Consider the following 18,018-nt stretch of genomic DNA (forward strand, 5'->3'; position numbering starts at 1 on the left):
CTACTTCTAGTGTTAGTGTCATTTGTGATACCTCACTAAAGGTTGAGAATGAGACTCTCAAGAGAGAGGTGGATGAGCTCACTCACGCCCTAGGCAAGGCCTATGGTGGTGAGGCCCGCTTGCTAAAGTGCTTGGGTAGCCAAAGGTTTTCTCTCAACAAAAAGGGATTAGGCTATACCCCCAAGAAGGGCAAGAAAGCCTTTGCAACTCACAATCCTAGCTTTGTGAAGAGCAATGGTTGGTATTGCAACAAATGCAAGCAAGTTGGGCACCTAGAGCTTAATTGCAATAAAATGAACAAGAACAAGAAAATTGCTAATGTACCTTACATTCCTTTCGATTCTTGTTATGTGCTTACCAAGGGTGAGAAGGGCGTGCATGCTAAGTTTGTTGGTACACCAATTGTGGGTCCAAAGAAGAAGGCCATTTGGGTACCAAAAAGCTTAGTGACTAACCTCCAAGGACCCAAACAAGTATGGGTACCTAAGAAACATTGATTTGTTTTGTAGGTAAACTATAAAGCCAGAGGAAGGCATTGGGTGCTTGATAGTGGGTGCACACAACACATGACCGGTGATTCAAGAATGTTCAATTCAATCAAATCAAATGATGACAATGGTGTTGATAGTATCACATTTGGTGACAATGGCAAAGGCAAGGTCAAAGGGCTTGGTAAAATTGCTATATCCAATGACTTGAGCATTTCCAATGTGCTACTAGTAGAGAGCTTGAACTTCAACTTGCTATCCGTAGCTCAACTTTGTGATCTTGGTTTCAAGTGCATATTTGGAGTTGATGATGTGGAGATCATAAGTGTAGATGGCTCTAACTTGATATTCAAAGGCTTTAGATATGAGAATCTATACTTGGTTGATTTCAATACTAGTGAAGCTCAATTGTCAACATGCTTGCTCACTAAATCTAGCATGGGTTGGTTATGGCATAGAAGGCTTGGTCATGTTGGAATGAAACAATTGAACAAGTTAGTTAAACATGATCTTGTTAGAGGCTTGAAAGATGTCACATTTGAGAAAGACAAGCTCTGTAGTGCATGTCAAGCCGGAAAGCAAGTTGGCAACACTCATCCAAAGAAGAGCATCATGAGTACATGCAAGGCATTTGAGTTGTTGCACATGGATCTATTTGGACCAACCACATACACAAGCATTGGTGGAAACAAATATGGATTTGTGATAGTGGATGATTTCACAAGATACACATGGGTATTCTTTCTTAGTGACAAGAGTGATGCTTTTGCAACTTTCAAATCGTTTGTCAAGAGAATACACAATGAGTTTGAAACAACCATCAAGAAAGTGAGAAGTGACAATGGAAGTGAATTCAAGAATACAAGAGTTGATGAGCTTTGTGATGAATTTGGCATTAGGCACCAATTCTCGGCCAAGTATACTCCACAATCAAATGGTCTTGTTGAAAGGAAGAATAGAACCTTGATTAATATGGCAAGATCAATATTGAGTGAGTACAATGTGAGTCATTCTTTTTGGGCCGAAGCAATCAACACGGCTTGCTACTATAGCAACCGACTCTATTGTCACCCAATGATGGAGAAGACACCATATGAGCTCTTGAATGGAAGAAAGCCCAACATTGCATACTTTCGGGTTTTTGGTTGCAAATGCTACATATTGAAGAAAGGCACTAGATTAAGCAAATTTGAAAAGAAATGTGATGAAGGCTTCTTGCTTGGTTACTCCACTACTAGCAAAGCTTATAGAGTTTGGAATTTGGCTAGTGGTACTCTTGAGGAAGTGCATGATGTTGAGTTTGATGAAACCAATGGCTCTCAAGAGGAAGATGAGAATCTAGATGATGTGAGAGGCACTCAATTGGCCGATGCAATGAAGAATATGGATATTTGTGATTTAAGGCCAACAGAGGTGATTGATGTTGAAGATGACAAATATCAAGTGCTTCCTACCTCTAATGTGCAAGCTAGTGGTTCTCATGATCAAAATCAAGCTAGTACAAGTGGTACACAAGTGAAAGATCAACAAGCTAGTACATCATCTCATGATCAACCAAGTGCAAGCAATCAAGTGCAAATACTCCAACCAACAAATATTGCAAGAGATCATCCATTGGATCATATCATAGGTGATATTCAAAGAGGAGTGAAAACTAGATCAAGACTAGCATCATTTTGTGAGCATTTCTCCTTTGTGTCTCACATTGAGCCAAAGAAGATTGATGAAGCATTAAGAGATGTTGATTGGGTTAATGCTATGCATGAAGAGCTTAACAATTTCAAGAGAAATCAAGTATGGGAATTAGTTGAGAGCCTAGTGATCACAATGTCATTGGTACTAGATGGGTCTTTCGCAATAAACAAGATCAAGATGGGATAGTTGTAAGAAACAAAGCAAGATTGGTAGCACAAGGCTATACTCAAGTTGAAGGTCTTGACCTTGGTGAAACATATGCCCCGGTTGCAAGATTGGAAGCAATTAGGATCTTGTTGGCCTATGCCTGTGCTCATAACATCAAGCTATACCAAATGGATGTGAAGTGTGCATTTCTAAATGGCTATATCAATGAAGAAGTTTATGTTGAGCAACCTCCCGATTTTGAAGATGACAAGAAACCCAACCATGTTTACAAGCTAAGAAAGGCATTGTATGGTTTGAAGCAAGCACCAAGAGCATGGTATGAAAGATTGAGAGATATGTTACTCTCTAAAGGTTTCAAGATGGGCAAGGTTGTCGCCACTCTCTTCACCAAGAAGATTGGCAAAGACTTGTTTGTGTTGCAAATCTATGTTGATGATATCATATTTGGATCAACCAACCAAGAATTTGTGAGGAGTTTGGGAACATGATGGCTAATGAGTTTGAAATGTCAATGATTGGAGAGCTTAGTTACTTCCTTGGTCTTCAAATCAAGCAATTGAAGAATGTCACATTTGTGAGTCAAGGCAAGTACATAAAAGACATGCTCAAGAAGTTTGGAATGGATGATGCAAAGTCAATTAGCACTCCAATGGGAACAAATGGAAGCCTAGATAGTGATACAAGTGGAAATATGGTGGATCAAAAGTTGTATCGGTCTATGATTGGAAGCCTACTCTATGTGACCGCATCAAGACCGGATGTCATGTTTAGTGTATGTATGTGTGCAAGATTCCAAGCCTCACCAAGAGAAAGTCATTTGAAAGCAACAAAAAGAATATTGAGGTACTTGAAGCATACACAAAATGTTGGTTTGTGGTATCCCAAAGGTGCAAAGTTTGAACTTGTTGGATATTCCGACTCGGACTATGTGGGATGCAAAGTTGAAAGAAGAAGCACATCGGGCACGTGTCAACTATTGGGAAGATCACTTGTCTCATGGTCATCCAAGAAACAAAATAGTGTTGCACTATCAACCGCCGAAGCGGAGTACATTGCGGCCGGTAGTTGTTGTGCACAAATCCTATGGATGAAGGCAACCTTGAAAGATTTTGGAATCAACTTCAAGCAAGTGCCATTGCTATGTGACAATGAAAGTGCCGTGAAGCTCACCAACAATCTGGTTCAACACTCAAGAACAAAGCATATAGATGTCCGCCATCACTTCATAAGAGATCACCAATAAAAAGGGGACATTTGCATCAAGTGCTCAACTTGGAAAACAAGAAAGAGAAAAACAAAACCCTATGGAGATCAAGGCAAAGGTATTGCTTAGGGTTTTGGTTTTGGTGATCAAGACACCATAGAGGGTGTGATCACATTTAGGATAGATAGCCGTACTATAAAGAGGGGAATTCTTTGGCTAAGCGGTTATCAAGTGCAACTAGGTGTCATTGTTCATGTGCATGCATTTAGAACGTAGTGAGCTAACTTAACTCCTTCGAAGAAAATGATTGTGAAAATGCTAACACACGTGCACATGTTGGTTTACACTTTGTGGTGTTGGCACTCTTTCAGCGCTTTTGAGAAAATAAAGTGCATATTTTCTATTGCGCCGGTGGGAAGTTTGGAGAAGTCGCAGGAGTGTTCCTTGTAGAGAAACACTCACCGGACGCTGGCCTTTAAGGCACCGGACGCTGTGGCTGAGCGTCCGGTGTGTTATGGTGCTAGGGTTAAGCACCGGACGGTGAACACCGGACGCTGGGGAGCTCCTGTTCATGCATCCGGTGCTATCTGACTTCGGTCGGAGTGTTTGACTGGAAGTACCGGATGCTCAGGGAGCGTCCGGTGGTTAGCGTCCGGTGTGTGGGCGTTTTGTGACCCTCTCTGCGCATGAGTCTGGTGAGCACCGAACGCTACCGGTGCTTAGCGTCCGGTGACCCGCAGGTTTGCGAAACTCTCTGTGCATGAGTCCGGTGCTAACTTGCTCAGCGTCCGGTGCACTGCAGGTGACCGTTAGACTCTGACACGAGAAGTTCAAAAGGCGACACATGGATGTTGTTGGAGCACCGGACGCAGGGGTTGAGCGTCCGGTGCCCCTTTAAGAGCGTCCGATGACCCCGAGTTTTGTCCAGTGAGAGAGCCAACGGCTCTATTTGTTTGAGGGGCTATAAATACGTGTTTGGCCGGCTTAGGGCTCACTCTCTTGGCATTCTAACATACTTGACATCCTTGTGAGCCTAAGCAAACACCTCCCACTCATTTCCTTCATAGATTAAACATATTTGTGAGATTGGGAGTGATTCCAAGTGCATTTGCTTGAGTGATTGCATCTAGTGGCACTTGGGGATCGTTCTAGCTGCGGTTTTCTTGTTACTCTTGGTGGTTGCCGCCACCTAGACGGCTTGGAGCAGCGGAGGAGGATTGGCACGAGTTGGTGATTGTTCGTGGCCATTTCCTGGTGATTGTGAGAGGTTTGTGCCTACCTCAGCGGAGAGCCAAAGGCAACATTAGTGGATTGCTCGTGTTATTGAGCTACCTCACTTGTGGGTAGGTTCTTGTGATGTCCTAGTGAGGACGAGGTTGGTGCTACACCTCTTAGCCACTGAACCACCAAGTGTTGGTCGACACAACGGGGACGTAGCGTGCCGGCAAGCACGTGAACCTCGAGAGAAAATCGTGTGTCTTCATTGTGTTTGTTGATTGGATTTCTCCCGGTGATTGGACTTCATTTTATTGATTGGTTCATCCCCTCTACACGTCGGTATAAAGATCAAATCATCTCTCTTACTTTCTTGCAAACTAGAGTAGCTTACATACTTGTATAGAAACTTTAGGTAGCTCTCTAGTGTAAGTAGAGACTTAGCTCTTATGTGCCTAGTGATCATATCAACTAGATTTGTTGGATAGGTGGCTTGCAAACACCCCTTTAGAGCTAGAGCAAAAAACTTCACTTTGTTATTTACTAACCTCTTGCTCTAGTGTTTTTGTAGAATTTTTAAATAGGCTATTCACCCCCCCTCTAGCCATATTAGGACCTTTCACTGTTCCAGCGTCTGGTGGCTCCCTGCAGCGCATCCGGTGCCCTCGTGTTTTGCCCAGTGAAAGACCAACGGCTAGTTTAGCCCTTGGGACTATAAATAGAAGTGGTGGCCGGCCTTGGCTGGTGCTGAGCACCCTTGGGACTTAGTGTCCATGCTTAGGGAGTGCTAGGAAAGCCTCTAACTCACTTGTGCTTATAAGAGTGCGAACCATTAGCGAGTGAGTGATTCTAGTGCGTTGCATTGAGAGATTGCATCGAGTGGCACTAGGTGTTCGTGTTGCAAGCCGGTGGTGCTTGTTACTCTTGGAGGTTTCCACCTCCTAGACGGCTTGGTGGCTTGTGACTCTGTCGAAGCACGCAGGGAGATTGTGCGGTGCTCTGGAGAAGAGATTGTGAGGGGTACGGTGCTCACCCCGCGGGGATCGCGAAGAGCAACTCTAGTTGAGCGAGACGTGAAGAGCGACAAGTGGTCCAGCCGGGTCAAGTGCTAGAGCTTGTGGTAAGCACTCCACATGGGAGAGTGTGACTTGCGGGTCACCACTAGCAAGAGGATCGGTGGCAACCTTGGAGCTTGTCTCAACGGGGACATAGCTTGGTGGCAACCAAGTGAACCTCGGGAGAAAATCATCGTGTCAACATTGTTCTTCCCGTTGGTTTGCAAGTCCCTAACACAAGCTTGTTCTTACATTCATATACTTGTGCTTGTGTAGTTACTCTTGTAATTAGTTAGCTTGTGTAGCTTGCTAGTTACCTTCTTGCTTAGTTTGTGTAGCTAAGTAATTTGCGCTCTCTAATTTGGCATTGGTTGCCTTGTTATTGAGCATTGCTAGTGAGCTTAGGCTTTGTGCGCTCTCACTACTTTGTGTAGGAGCTCCCCCGGTTTACAAAGTACTAGTTGCATAGGTTTGTGTGACTTTGCTTCTAGATTTGGTTAGGTGAGCTCTTGCTAAGGTAGCACCTTGCTTGCTTGTTTAGGATCTTTTCAAGGTGCTAGAGAACTTAGATAGAGGGGTGTAGTCTTGGTTAGACTCATAGTTTTAATTCCACATTTATTTCAGTTAGCCGACGTAATAATTTTTAGAAAAGACTATTCACCCCCCTCTAGTCCGCCATCTTGACCCTTCACTCCTGATCTTTGGGGGACGCACGGCTCGCCTCACCACGAGTCAAAGGAAGCGCGAGCTTCGAGAGGTCTGCACGGTTAACACAGCCGCGCCATCCTACCTCAAGTGGTCGAAGAACACCATCACCTTCGATCGACGATACCACCCGGACCGGATCCTGAACCCCGAGAGCTACCCGCTCATCGTCGACCCCATCATCACCGAGACACGCCTCTCTAAGGTGCTGATGGACGAAGGCAGCGGTCTCAACATCCTTTATGCCAAGACATTGGCTCTCATGGGGATCAGTAAGTCTCGGCTAAGGAATGATGCGGCACCATTCCACAGAGTGGTGCCTGGGCACCGAGCCCACCCCCTCGGGCAAATTGACCTGACCGTCTGCTTCGGGACCCCGACAACTTTAGGCGGGAGACCCTCACCTTCGATGTAGTTGGGTTCCCTGGGACCTACCATGCAATCCTGAGAAGGCCATGCTACGCCAAGTTCATGGCCGTCCCCAACTACACCTACCTCAAGCTCAAGATGTCAAGACCAAACAGCGTCCTCACTGTCAGCACAACGAGCCAGCACGCCTATCAATGCGACATCGACTGCATTGAGCAGGCCGAGGCTATAGTCAAGGCGGTGTCCCTCATCACCAGCCTCGGCGACGTCGACCAGGACGTCTCCGACCCCAAGCGTCACGCCGAGAGCTTCGAGCCGGCGGAGGAGACTAAGCTCATCTTCCTCGACCCTGAGGCCTTCGAGGGCAAGGTGTTGAGGATCAGCTCGAGCCTCAACCCCAAATAGGAAGCAATGCTCGTCGACTTTCTCCACACAAACACCGACGTGTTTGTGTGGAGTCCCTCGGACGTGCCAGGCATACCGAGGGAGGTCGCCGAGCACGTGAAAGGTTAATAATCCAAACCTTGTAGATCAATGTTTAGCATTGAAAGGCATAACATCACAACACAGAGAAGCTTCATTCCCTACAATCCATCAAAAGTTTTCAAATGTTTGTTGTAACTATAGTTGGCTAGTTAAAGGAAGTTTTATGCAGAAACATATGCAGGAAATAAAATGATTAGCACAGGTGGTGACTACCTAAACCTATCTGGAAAACATATGAGAACTTTTCTACCTAAATATGATTATTAAGCATAGCAATTGCCCATCTAGCCAAGCAAATATCTGTAGCATATATGTCATCTCATAATATTTTTACTAATCCTCAAAACAGCATGTTACAAAAGAACCTCCTGTGGACGTTGTAAGCCTCAAATAATGCTCCAACTAAAATCATATAGTGAATTTAACACCTATTCAGGAATAATTGCATAAGCACATTCTAAAAAACTGGAAGGTGCTCCAAGCCAAGCACAACACTATGGAAGGAGGAGAAGAAAAGGGTGAGTCACCTTTGGATGCAGCCGCTGTTGCGCCGGCGCACAGGCATCTAGGGTTTCATCGAGCAGAGGAGCACAAGCTGCCAATATAAGACGGCATTGAGGAGGCCGCACAGAGGATGAGGGAGAGGGAGGAGACTGTGGGGCCCCTCTCGCACTGCCGCGCCTACCACCGGTCGTACCGCTGCCGCCGCGCCCGCCGCAGCATTGGTAGGAAAGGGAGAGAGAGAGGAGAAAGGGAAGGAGAAATGAAGGTGAGAGGTAGGCAACGTATGATGGAGGAGGCGGAGGGGGAGCAGGAGGGCGGCGCCACCCGCCGCTGCACCGGTTGTGGCCAGCGCCCTCACCCGTGTCCATGTCGGGATGGAGAGATAGAGAGGGAGAGGCCAATGGGGAGAGGGAAGAGGGAGAATCTGGAAGGCGAAGTGGAAGCCACAGTATATATACAGTTTTGTAGATTCTGAAGAGAAGCGAGACAAGCGAGAGAAACTAGTTGGAGAAGCTGGTGTCGGCGAGAATCCGCTTCGAGTGATCTGGGCTGTGGAACGTGAGATCAGACGACTGTAAACATTTGGAGCGACGTGGACGTGACTTTTATCGCAGAATCAAATGGAGTTTGTAGAGTCTAAATAAAAATGGCTCTGGCAGACATGGTTGTAGGAACTGCGAGGTTTCATAATAGGTTGCAACATAAAGTCAAGTGTACAAAAGAAAAAAAAATAAAAAAGAATGTAAGTATGACATACGTTCATGCAGAAGGTCCATATTGGTCGCACACCAGTTGCCTATAATTGTGCAGAGTAGCCATGCAAAAGAAAAGGAAAAGAAAACAAAGGACATTTTTTTTGGAATCTATAGAAAGTCAGTGCATGTGAAATAATTGCATACACAGTTTCGTAGGTCGTCAGAACTGGCCGATATTTTGGGGTTTTTTTAGAATTGCAAGAGCAGCCTATGTAAATCGTAAGAAACAAAATGTTCCAAATTCCTTTACACACGGACCCAAACAAGCCTGTGTACATGTAAACACGTATGATGTCATGGGTACCCTAAGGTGAACAAACGAAACACATAAAGCATGAAACCAATCCAAACTACACAAAGAACACCTAGGGCAGCATATTTTCTATATCATGTATCAACTGTCGAGCAAACGCAACAACCTAAGCAATGTCCTGTGAAGCATCCTGAGAGGCTGCAATAAGCATTCTGGCCAATTGGATGCCTCTGTTTGCGAAAGGGAGGAGTTGTTGCACGAGAGCCCTAATGTGACCAAATTATGGAAACTATAGTCAACAATAGCAAAACCAAACCTACTTTGCAAAGATATGAGCGCCTGTAAAGCAGCAGCCTCATCGGCCAGCTGAGGGTGCAGGCGTTGTGGTGCCCAATAAAAACAGCGGCAGAAAACACCAGAACAAAACATCACAGGCAAATCGACCTCAACACCATATAGATGACATGCATCATTACTGAGCTCATGCACAGTCGAAACATAAGGAAGAGAACAACGCTCTGCAACCGTCCGTAACGTGGAAATATAGGACACAGGGAACAATAACATTGTGTTGAGTACGTAAGTATCCTCAATAGAAATGTGCTTATAAGGCATAAATGAGGGAGAACAAAACGACATAGAAAGGCATCGCAGAGCAAAGATAGATTTTTCCTATCAGGCAAAACAAGGCAGCACGAGGCTGCCAGTTTTTTTTGAGGTTCCGAGCAAGAGGCTTGCATTTTTTTTGAGGTTTTGACAAACAAAATTCCCTTTTTGCTGCCTCTGTTTTAGGGGGGTCCTAATCCAGCTGAAGTAGGAACATAGGCGCACATAAAAACCAACGGAGCAGAGCATCACGGAAGCAGGCACTCACAATAGGTGGGTACCAAATTAAAATTAAGTGGCATCATGAGCACAAACTTGGGTAAATCAGGACAACGCTATAAAATGTAGGACACGTGCAGGGTACAATTAGCTTGACGCGACCAGGCACACTGAGAAGAAGCAAAATAAGGAACAATTAATCATTGAGAAGTTCAATAACGCAGACAGACCCAAGAAGCACGAGCAAGCAAGCAGAGAACAAACCTACAGCTGAAGTATAGCAACAGCCGAGCCGGGGCCAAAAACGGGAGAGCACCGCCGTCGTAGTCTCGAGGAGGCAATTTTGGCAGGGGACCTGGCGCGAGTGTACCGCGGCATGGAAGTGAAGGAAGCTGTAGATCTGGCTATGGCACGCACATGTATGGAGAAGGTACTAAACAAGAACCAAATATAGAGCGAACAAGGAAAGGAAAGGGAAACGATTAGGAACCGGCCTAAGAAGCAATGAAGGCGAGGGCAAAGAAGAGGCAAGAAGGCCTACAAGGAACCAAGAGCAAGATGCTAGGGTTACCCATGGGAAGCACGGATGGAGCCTGCAGCACGTGACGAAGGTGCCAATGAACAACGAAGTGGAAGAGAAGGAAGCCAGAGAAGCGGTGGAGCACTGGAGTGAGCGAAGCAGAGGCGAGAACGAGGGGCGGCGCACAACACAGAAGAGGAGGTAGTCAAATGGAAGACGTACAGAGGCGAAGAGGATGAGAGCGATGGGACGGAACACGGAAGACGACAAAAGCCAAGAAGGAAAGGCGAGAAGCAGTTGTTGCAATGTATATATTGGATGGGTGAAAGCCCAAGTTTGGTTTTGGTAATTAATGATACCAAGTTGCTAATGTCTTGTGTTTAAGTGATTTGAGTTAGGCATAGCAACATATGTGAGGAAGGTGCAAGGTGGCATAGAAAGGTGGCCACATGATTACAAAATGATGAAGCATGAAGTGGAGATCATGGTGATAGACAAGGAGTAAAGTAATCAAGGCAAAGGTACAAACATAGGGTTTTGATTTTGTTGGTCTAAGTTGAGTAGAGAAGTGTTTGATCGGATTTAGGATAGATAGCCGATTATCAAGAGGGGATATCACGGTCATCTCTCGAATCAAGTGCTACTAGGTCCATATCTTGAGCTATGCATTAGGATCTAATAAAGTGCTAACCTAACTCCTTTGATAAAAATGTTTGTGAAAAGCTAACACACTTGCACATGGTGGTGTACACTTGATGATGTTGGCACATTTGCAAAGGAGGTGGTGGTTGAAGAGGTGGAGAGGGATTTGGGTTCCTCTCTCCCTCCCGCCGAGCTTGCTCGGCAGATTCGGCGCTTTTGAGAAAATGAAACACATATTTTCTATTAGACCGGTGGAAAGTTTGGAGAAGTCACAGGAGTGTTTTTCACTGGAAAACACTCACCGAACGCAACATCGGACGCTGCACGAGACACGCTTTGTGCGTCCGATGAGTGGCACTTGCTAGGGTGTACACACCGGACAAACGCACAGAAATGTCAGCGAGTCCGGTGATGTGCATCTGGTGGTTCACTGCAGAAGCGCTCGCGGCATCAGACACGGGAGAGCGTCCGATGGTACGCATCCGGTGACTCCGCGCGAAAAACACCCTCTCTACATACGGGTCCAATGTGTACCGGACGCGTCCGGTGGGTACTTAACCGCGTCTGGTGGTTTGAAAGTGACCGTTAGAGATCAACGCGCGAGATTCAAAAGTTTGACACGTGGCTATCTTCTGAGCACCGGACGCAGGGTTTTGAGCGTCGGGTGGCTGACCTTCTGCGTGTCCGGTGCCCCTGAGTTTTGTCCATTGAAAGAGCCAACGGCTCCATTCATTGAGGGGACTTATAAATAGAAGGTGAATGGCCTTGGGGGTTCTCTATGATACTTTAGCATACTTGAGACATACTTTGAGCTAGAGAACACTTATTCCACTCATCTCCTTGCTTGATTGCTATTCCTAGTGAGATTGAGTGAGATTCAACTACATTGCTTAGTGAGTTTCATCTAATGGCATTTGATCCTTGAGTTTGCTGTGGATTTCTTATTACTCTTGGGTATTTCCCAACGTCCTAGATGGCTTGGAGCAGCGTAGGTGTTGAGCTCGTGATTGGAGATTGTTTCGAGCCCTACCGAGTGATTTGTGAGGGGTTCTTGAGCCTTCCTCATGAGAGATCACAATTGGCTACTATAGTGGATTGCTCGTGGCTTGGAGGATCCCTATCTTGTGAGTGGATGTCTTGGTCGACCTGTGGGAGGCGGGCGGGGCTGAGGCTGTGCGGGGACCACAGAGGGTGGCCCAGGGGTGAGCCAGTGACGGTCGATGTGGGGACGCCGACAGCCAATGTCGAACGAAGCACGACGTCGGGCGATCTGGTGACTGCGCGACGGTCGGCACTCGGTAGTCAGCGTGGAGGCCGAGTCGCGGTGGCCGGTGGGCACCTAGGCGACAGGCAGAACCTCGTGAGCTTCGTCGCAAGCCGCGATGGGGATAGGAATTTGGGAACAAATCCACTGGTTGGGGAAGGAGCGTACCTATGTGTAATGGTGGGCTTTCAAGGGCCCCCTCACGGTCTCACCTCTGTCGGCCTCAACAAAGTGAAGAAAAGGCCCATCCCGTGCTCGTTTATTCTCTTCACCTCTGCTTTTCTTTTTCCATGCTCGAGCGCCACAAGTCGCTGCATCCTGCTCGTGCTCGCCTCACCGCCGGTGCTAGGGAAGAAGGGTTCCGGAGTCTAGGGCGAGCTCGCTGGAAGCTAGGGCGGCCGCCCCACCCCGCCCCTAGGGTGGCTCCGCTAGTGCCCCAAATAATCCTAGACCGAGGCGATAAATGTAGGTGTGTAACTTGGAGTATTTGCCCAAATTGCTGGTTACAGAGAACATGACATGACCGTCGTGCTTTTGTGGATGCATGTGCAATGTACACTTAGTGAGATGGTATACTGTGAAAAGGGAAAAGAAGGATGTCAGAGCATCTCCAATGTGATAAAAAAGCGAGTCGTAAGAGGACAAAACGAACTAAGAACACAACAATGAGAAGTGTATTATCCATTATGACGTTAACAACAAACTATCAACGATCTTCTAAAAAGAACGCCAAACAGGGAGAGGGTTGGAAGAAGCCGCCAGAAGAAACTTTGCTCCTGAATGTAGATGTAGACTATAGATCTGAGAGGGGTGATGGAGACACTGGAGGAGTCATCAAAGACTCGACTGGTTCTATAACACTCCAAAATTTTTAATTTTGGATTGTTATTAGAAAACACTAAATTAATTAAGGATTTAAAATTTTTGTAAAATATTCCAAGATTTTATTCATTGTTGTTATTATAAAAGGAGAAAAATGTGGAATTTTAAAACTCTTATAAAATTAAGTGAAGGGTGTTTTGTTTTGTTATTGTGTGCTTTGTGCCCTAGCTTTGTTTTGCTTGTGTAAAAAAAAATGAATTACAAAATTTCCAGCGAGCCACGTTTAGGTCCTTTTGGTTTTTAGAGAATTAAAGCTCCAAAAGTCCTATTTGAAAACTAATTCAAAAGAATCGAGTGGGAAAATAATTTAGAAATGTGTTTAAACTAAAATATATTTAGATTTCAAAAACAAGAAAGAAAAACAAATTCCAAAATAATCCCTAAAGTATTGGCTCAAATTTATTTTGAAATATAGTTTGAAAATTGTTTGACAAAAGAATTTAGATTTTCTGTTTTACAAAAAAAAAGAAAGCCCTCTCTCCTTTCTGGGCCGGCTCTCTCTCCCTCGGCCCAGCTCTCGCCTTCCCTCTCTCCCCTTCGCCAGCGGCCCACCCAGCCAGGCCGCGGCCCAACGCCCCGCTTCGGCCCAGGCCTTGGCCCAACCCCGGGCACTGCTCTCACCCGCTCGCTGACTGGTGGGCCCCGCAAGTGGGACCCACCTGTCATCCCCGACCTCCGTCTGTTTCGGAGACAGGAGCGCCGCCGCCACTTCTTTCGGCGCCGGGCCCACGCGCGCGCCCCGAGGATGGCCGCGCCTATAAGAAGGCCACGCCGACCCCCCCTGCTCCCCCCTGAACCCTAGAGCCGCCGCCATCTCTTGAGCTCTAGCGCGCCGCCGCGGAACCGCCCCTCCCCGCGGCCCTTCCTTCCCGGCCGCTTTCGGCCCCCGCAGCACGCGCACCGCGCTCGTCTCGGCCCGCGCAACACGCCCGTGCCCTCGCCGTCGTTCCCCGTGCCTCGCAGCGCCGCCACGGCGAGCTGCAGCCGCGCATCCATGGCGTCGCCGCCGCGGTCGGCTCCCTGCCGCCGTGCGCTCGCCCGACCCGCCCCCGGTCCACGGTGGACCGGTGGACCAGCGCCCCAGCCCCGGTCCACAGCCCCCGCCGTGGACCCGCCACTCGCGAGACGCCACGTGGCCAGCCCGTCCGGCCACCCGCGCCGCTCCCTGCCTTTTTGCAAAAAGGTCCCTCAGGTTTTGTGAAATCAACCCGCACTCCGGCCAGTTCAAAAGTAATTAGATTTACGCCCTTTTCTTTTCTGTTTTAGCCCCTGTGCTTGAAAGAAATAGTGCCCGCAGTCCAGAATGCATTTAAAATTCAGTTTGATTATTTAAAATACGAAAATTAGTTCTGCTTATTCACTGTTTTGCCACCTATTTAGTTTTGGTCATAGAATGCGCGTTTTAATTCCGATTCGAGTCGTTCCAGTTGCGTTAGTTTCATATCGCCGTGCTCTATGCAGTAGTATAAATATTTATCATATATCTTATTCTTAAATTTATTGATTTAAGTATAATTTGATTAATATCTATTGAATAGCTTTTAAATTAGAAAACAATCTAGGTTTGAATTTCGGTTCTCGTTGTGTTGTGACTATGTCGGTGTAATCTACAGTTTAGCAATGTTGTTTTCATTGTCTCGTGTTTATGAGTATAATTAATCTGATTAGTGTTTTGAATGCATTTCTATTTAATTAAGATAAAAACAATATAGGATTACATTTCGGTATCTTTATAATCAAATGTGAACTTAAATACTTCTTAATTTAATTTGATTTGATTATTTAAACATGAAGCACATAAATAATTTAGTAATACTGGTCTAAGTCTTTTTTGAACTAAAAGTAAATCACATTTATAATTTGATCTTTTATAAATAAATAAAATAAATGCTCACGTTATTAATATTAACTATAATGTTTCTTTATTAATTATACCTTGATTAGTTTAAACCTGATATATAATCACTTGATTAGTTGCTTTCATATAATCCATTTTTTTTAAAAAAAACTATAAATGCTTAATTGGCTTTAGTGGTATATAATTATTTATAATAATTATAATTATGACTAAAGTTTAACTCTAACTTTTATAATTATTTATAGTTTGGTCAACTCAACTTTCAGATATTTCTTTGAATAATCCATCACCTGTTTTCTTAAAATACGACCAACATATAGTCGTCTTCTCCGTTTCACTTCGAGCCTCGATAGTCGTGTCCGTTTAACGATAGCTCCGTTCTCAATCGTTCTTGCGTTGTCACGATCGTAGCAATAAGCCGTGTCATTTAGTGCGCTCTTTCTAAAGCTTTTCTTTTGATTGATGCTTGTTTTTAGTCGTGATTGTTTGTTTGTCTGATTGTGTTGCTTGTTTGCTACGAGTAGAAGAAGCGTGGTTCGTCAGCAGTAAAGACCAGGAGCTAAGGACCGAAAGTCGAAGCAGAAGTTGGAGATCAGAAGAAAGAAGCCAAAGAATTCTGAGCAGATATACACTGGGAATAAAGGCAAGTGCAGACACTGTTTGATCATTTTGAACCTATTCATTAATGTCATTTACTTTACATGCATGTGTCCAATGAATGCAAACCCTAAGGACATGACTAGCTTTACTTATCATTCCTTGTTCACCTGGGGTTATGTATATGGGTAGTTTAGGCTATACTAGGTTTGCTTAGCTGCTCTACTCATCTTATACACATGCTTAAACAAGAATTACTCTCTACTTAACTTGATGCTTAAACTGTGCGGAACCTTTGGTCACTGCGGTGATGGCGATGTTGGATGCTTACGAGCATCGTGATAATGGTGGTGACAGGGGGAGCGGGTACCGTTGGTGGTCCGGTTTGCCGGGCGTACCCGTCTCTTCTCTCCGTAAGGACTTAGTCAGGGAGCGGCCCCCTGGGACTTACAGTGCAGCTCCAAGCTATATGGCTCTGGCTTGACTAATTAGCAGGACCTCCACTAGTAGGGTGTTACTTTCCGGGTAGGCGTGAGGAAGTAACTTGGGTAATGAATATTAAGTTAGCGGCTGCTCGGTACGCCATGGCTATGGGTATCGACTGTCGAGCGCCCCGGCGAAAACTTGTGAGTGGCATCCTATTAGTTGGACCCTGTGAAAGGTCTCGTAGTGAGACCCTGCCTGCTCACCTTGGCAGTGTTTTGGGGAGTCATGACCCCGGGCAAATGGGAATCACGACTTGGAGTGAACGTGCACACCTCTGCAGAGTGTAAAACTGATATATCAGCCGTGCTCACGGTCACGAGCGGCCCAGACCCTCACTTGATGAGCAAATTGGATTCACTGGATACTTGGAGATGGAACTTGGCGAGGTTGCTACCTCGTGTTTTGGCGGAATGGCTATTCCGTGTTGGCAGGATTGCTATCCTGTGTTAATAATTGGGGTTAATCCCTGGACTACTATAATTATTAGGATAGTCTTTTAAAAGATGCTAATTAATACTTACACTAATTAAGGGTTGGGTTTATGCTACTCATAATTAGTAGTAGGTTGTTCTAATAATAGTCATAATTAAAAGTGATCAACTAAAATGCTACCGCAGTCAAACCAAGTCAGCTTTACCTTGTTTTAAGCCTTGCATGTCATTACTTTACGTCTGTGCTTGCTGAGTTCGACATGAACTCACCCTTGCTATTTCCCCCACACCCCCAGTGTGTAGTAAAGTGCTGCTCAGAAGAAGGATAAAGATGTCATGAAGTTTTCTAGAAGTATATCAGAAGTCCTTGGCGTACGGAGCCCCCAGTCAACCGTCCCTGAGAAGAATGGAGCCTAAGAAGTTCTAGCTACTGTTTCCGCGTACTCTGATGTTTGTAAGTGTTAATATAAATATGTTTTCCACTATATATAACATTGTTTCTGATATTTCTATTCTTTAGTTATATGTGTGGACTTCCTGGGCACACATATGACGACTCTGGTTTATTTTTAAAACCAGGGTGTGACAGGTTCATCCATAGCTGCATCCTACTGCTATTTTGATCATGTAGTGGACGCCCTAACAGTGGAGGTATATGCTCCTTGAGAAGGTCTCCTGTTAGCCCAATACATTAGCTGCTAGTGGCTCATCATTCATTCTGACTGTTTGGAGGTTGTGGATACGATGAAGCAAGGAGAATTTTTGGCAACAGTAGGGGCGCCAATTTATGATGAGTATATGGAGCTATGGCAGGATTTTAATTCAATCTCTATAGATCATTATAATAGAGAGATTAATAGAGTAGCACACAACTTAGCTAGTTTAGCCATTTAGTTGAAAAATCTTGTACTTGGGTCGATGAATCCTCTAGCTTCATTATTGAAGCCCTGGCGAATAATGTAACCTTGTTTTCAGATCAATAAGTGCGCCAGATGGCTTCTCTAAAAAAAAGAACACTACAGTGTGCGAACTGGTGGTTGTTAGACTCTAAATTTACTTATACTTGCATGCAAGTACTCTATACTAATATATATATTTTTCGTGAGACTCATTAACAGACTTGCACTCGTCATGTGAACGCACGCACATACACCCTATCTCTATGAGCACATTCGAAGAACCAAGTTGGACCCGCAAATCTTAAGATTAACAAAATCAACAAAAACGTCTCGCTGTCTCTTACTACTAAAAGAATAGCACCATTAAATTTTAGAATAAATCTAGAAAATATAATTGTTTATTTGTTTCTTTATTTCTTACGCGGCTCCTCATCGATTTAGCATCAGTGAGTTCAAATTTCTGCAACGAAATTAAGGCCATGTTGGGTTTCACCGCCCGTCACATCAAACGTTTAGACACATGCATGAAATACTAATATATGGACTATTTATGAAACTAAAAATACAGGTAGAGAGTAATTTACGAAACGATTTTTTTAAGCCTAATTAATCCATAATTAGACAGTAATTATCAAATAAAACAAAAATGCTATAATACTTGTTAAACTTTAACAACCCAACCAAACACCCCTAAACCCTATCAGCTCGGTTTGATTC

The sequence above is a fragment of the Sorghum bicolor genome, chromosome 5 (assembly GCF_000003195.3).
Source record: "Sorghum bicolor cultivar BTx623 chromosome 5, Sorghum_bicolor_NCBIv3, whole genome shotgun sequence".
In the NCBI taxonomy this organism is placed as follows: domain Eukaryota; kingdom Viridiplantae; phylum Streptophyta; class Magnoliopsida; order Poales; family Poaceae; genus Sorghum; species Sorghum bicolor.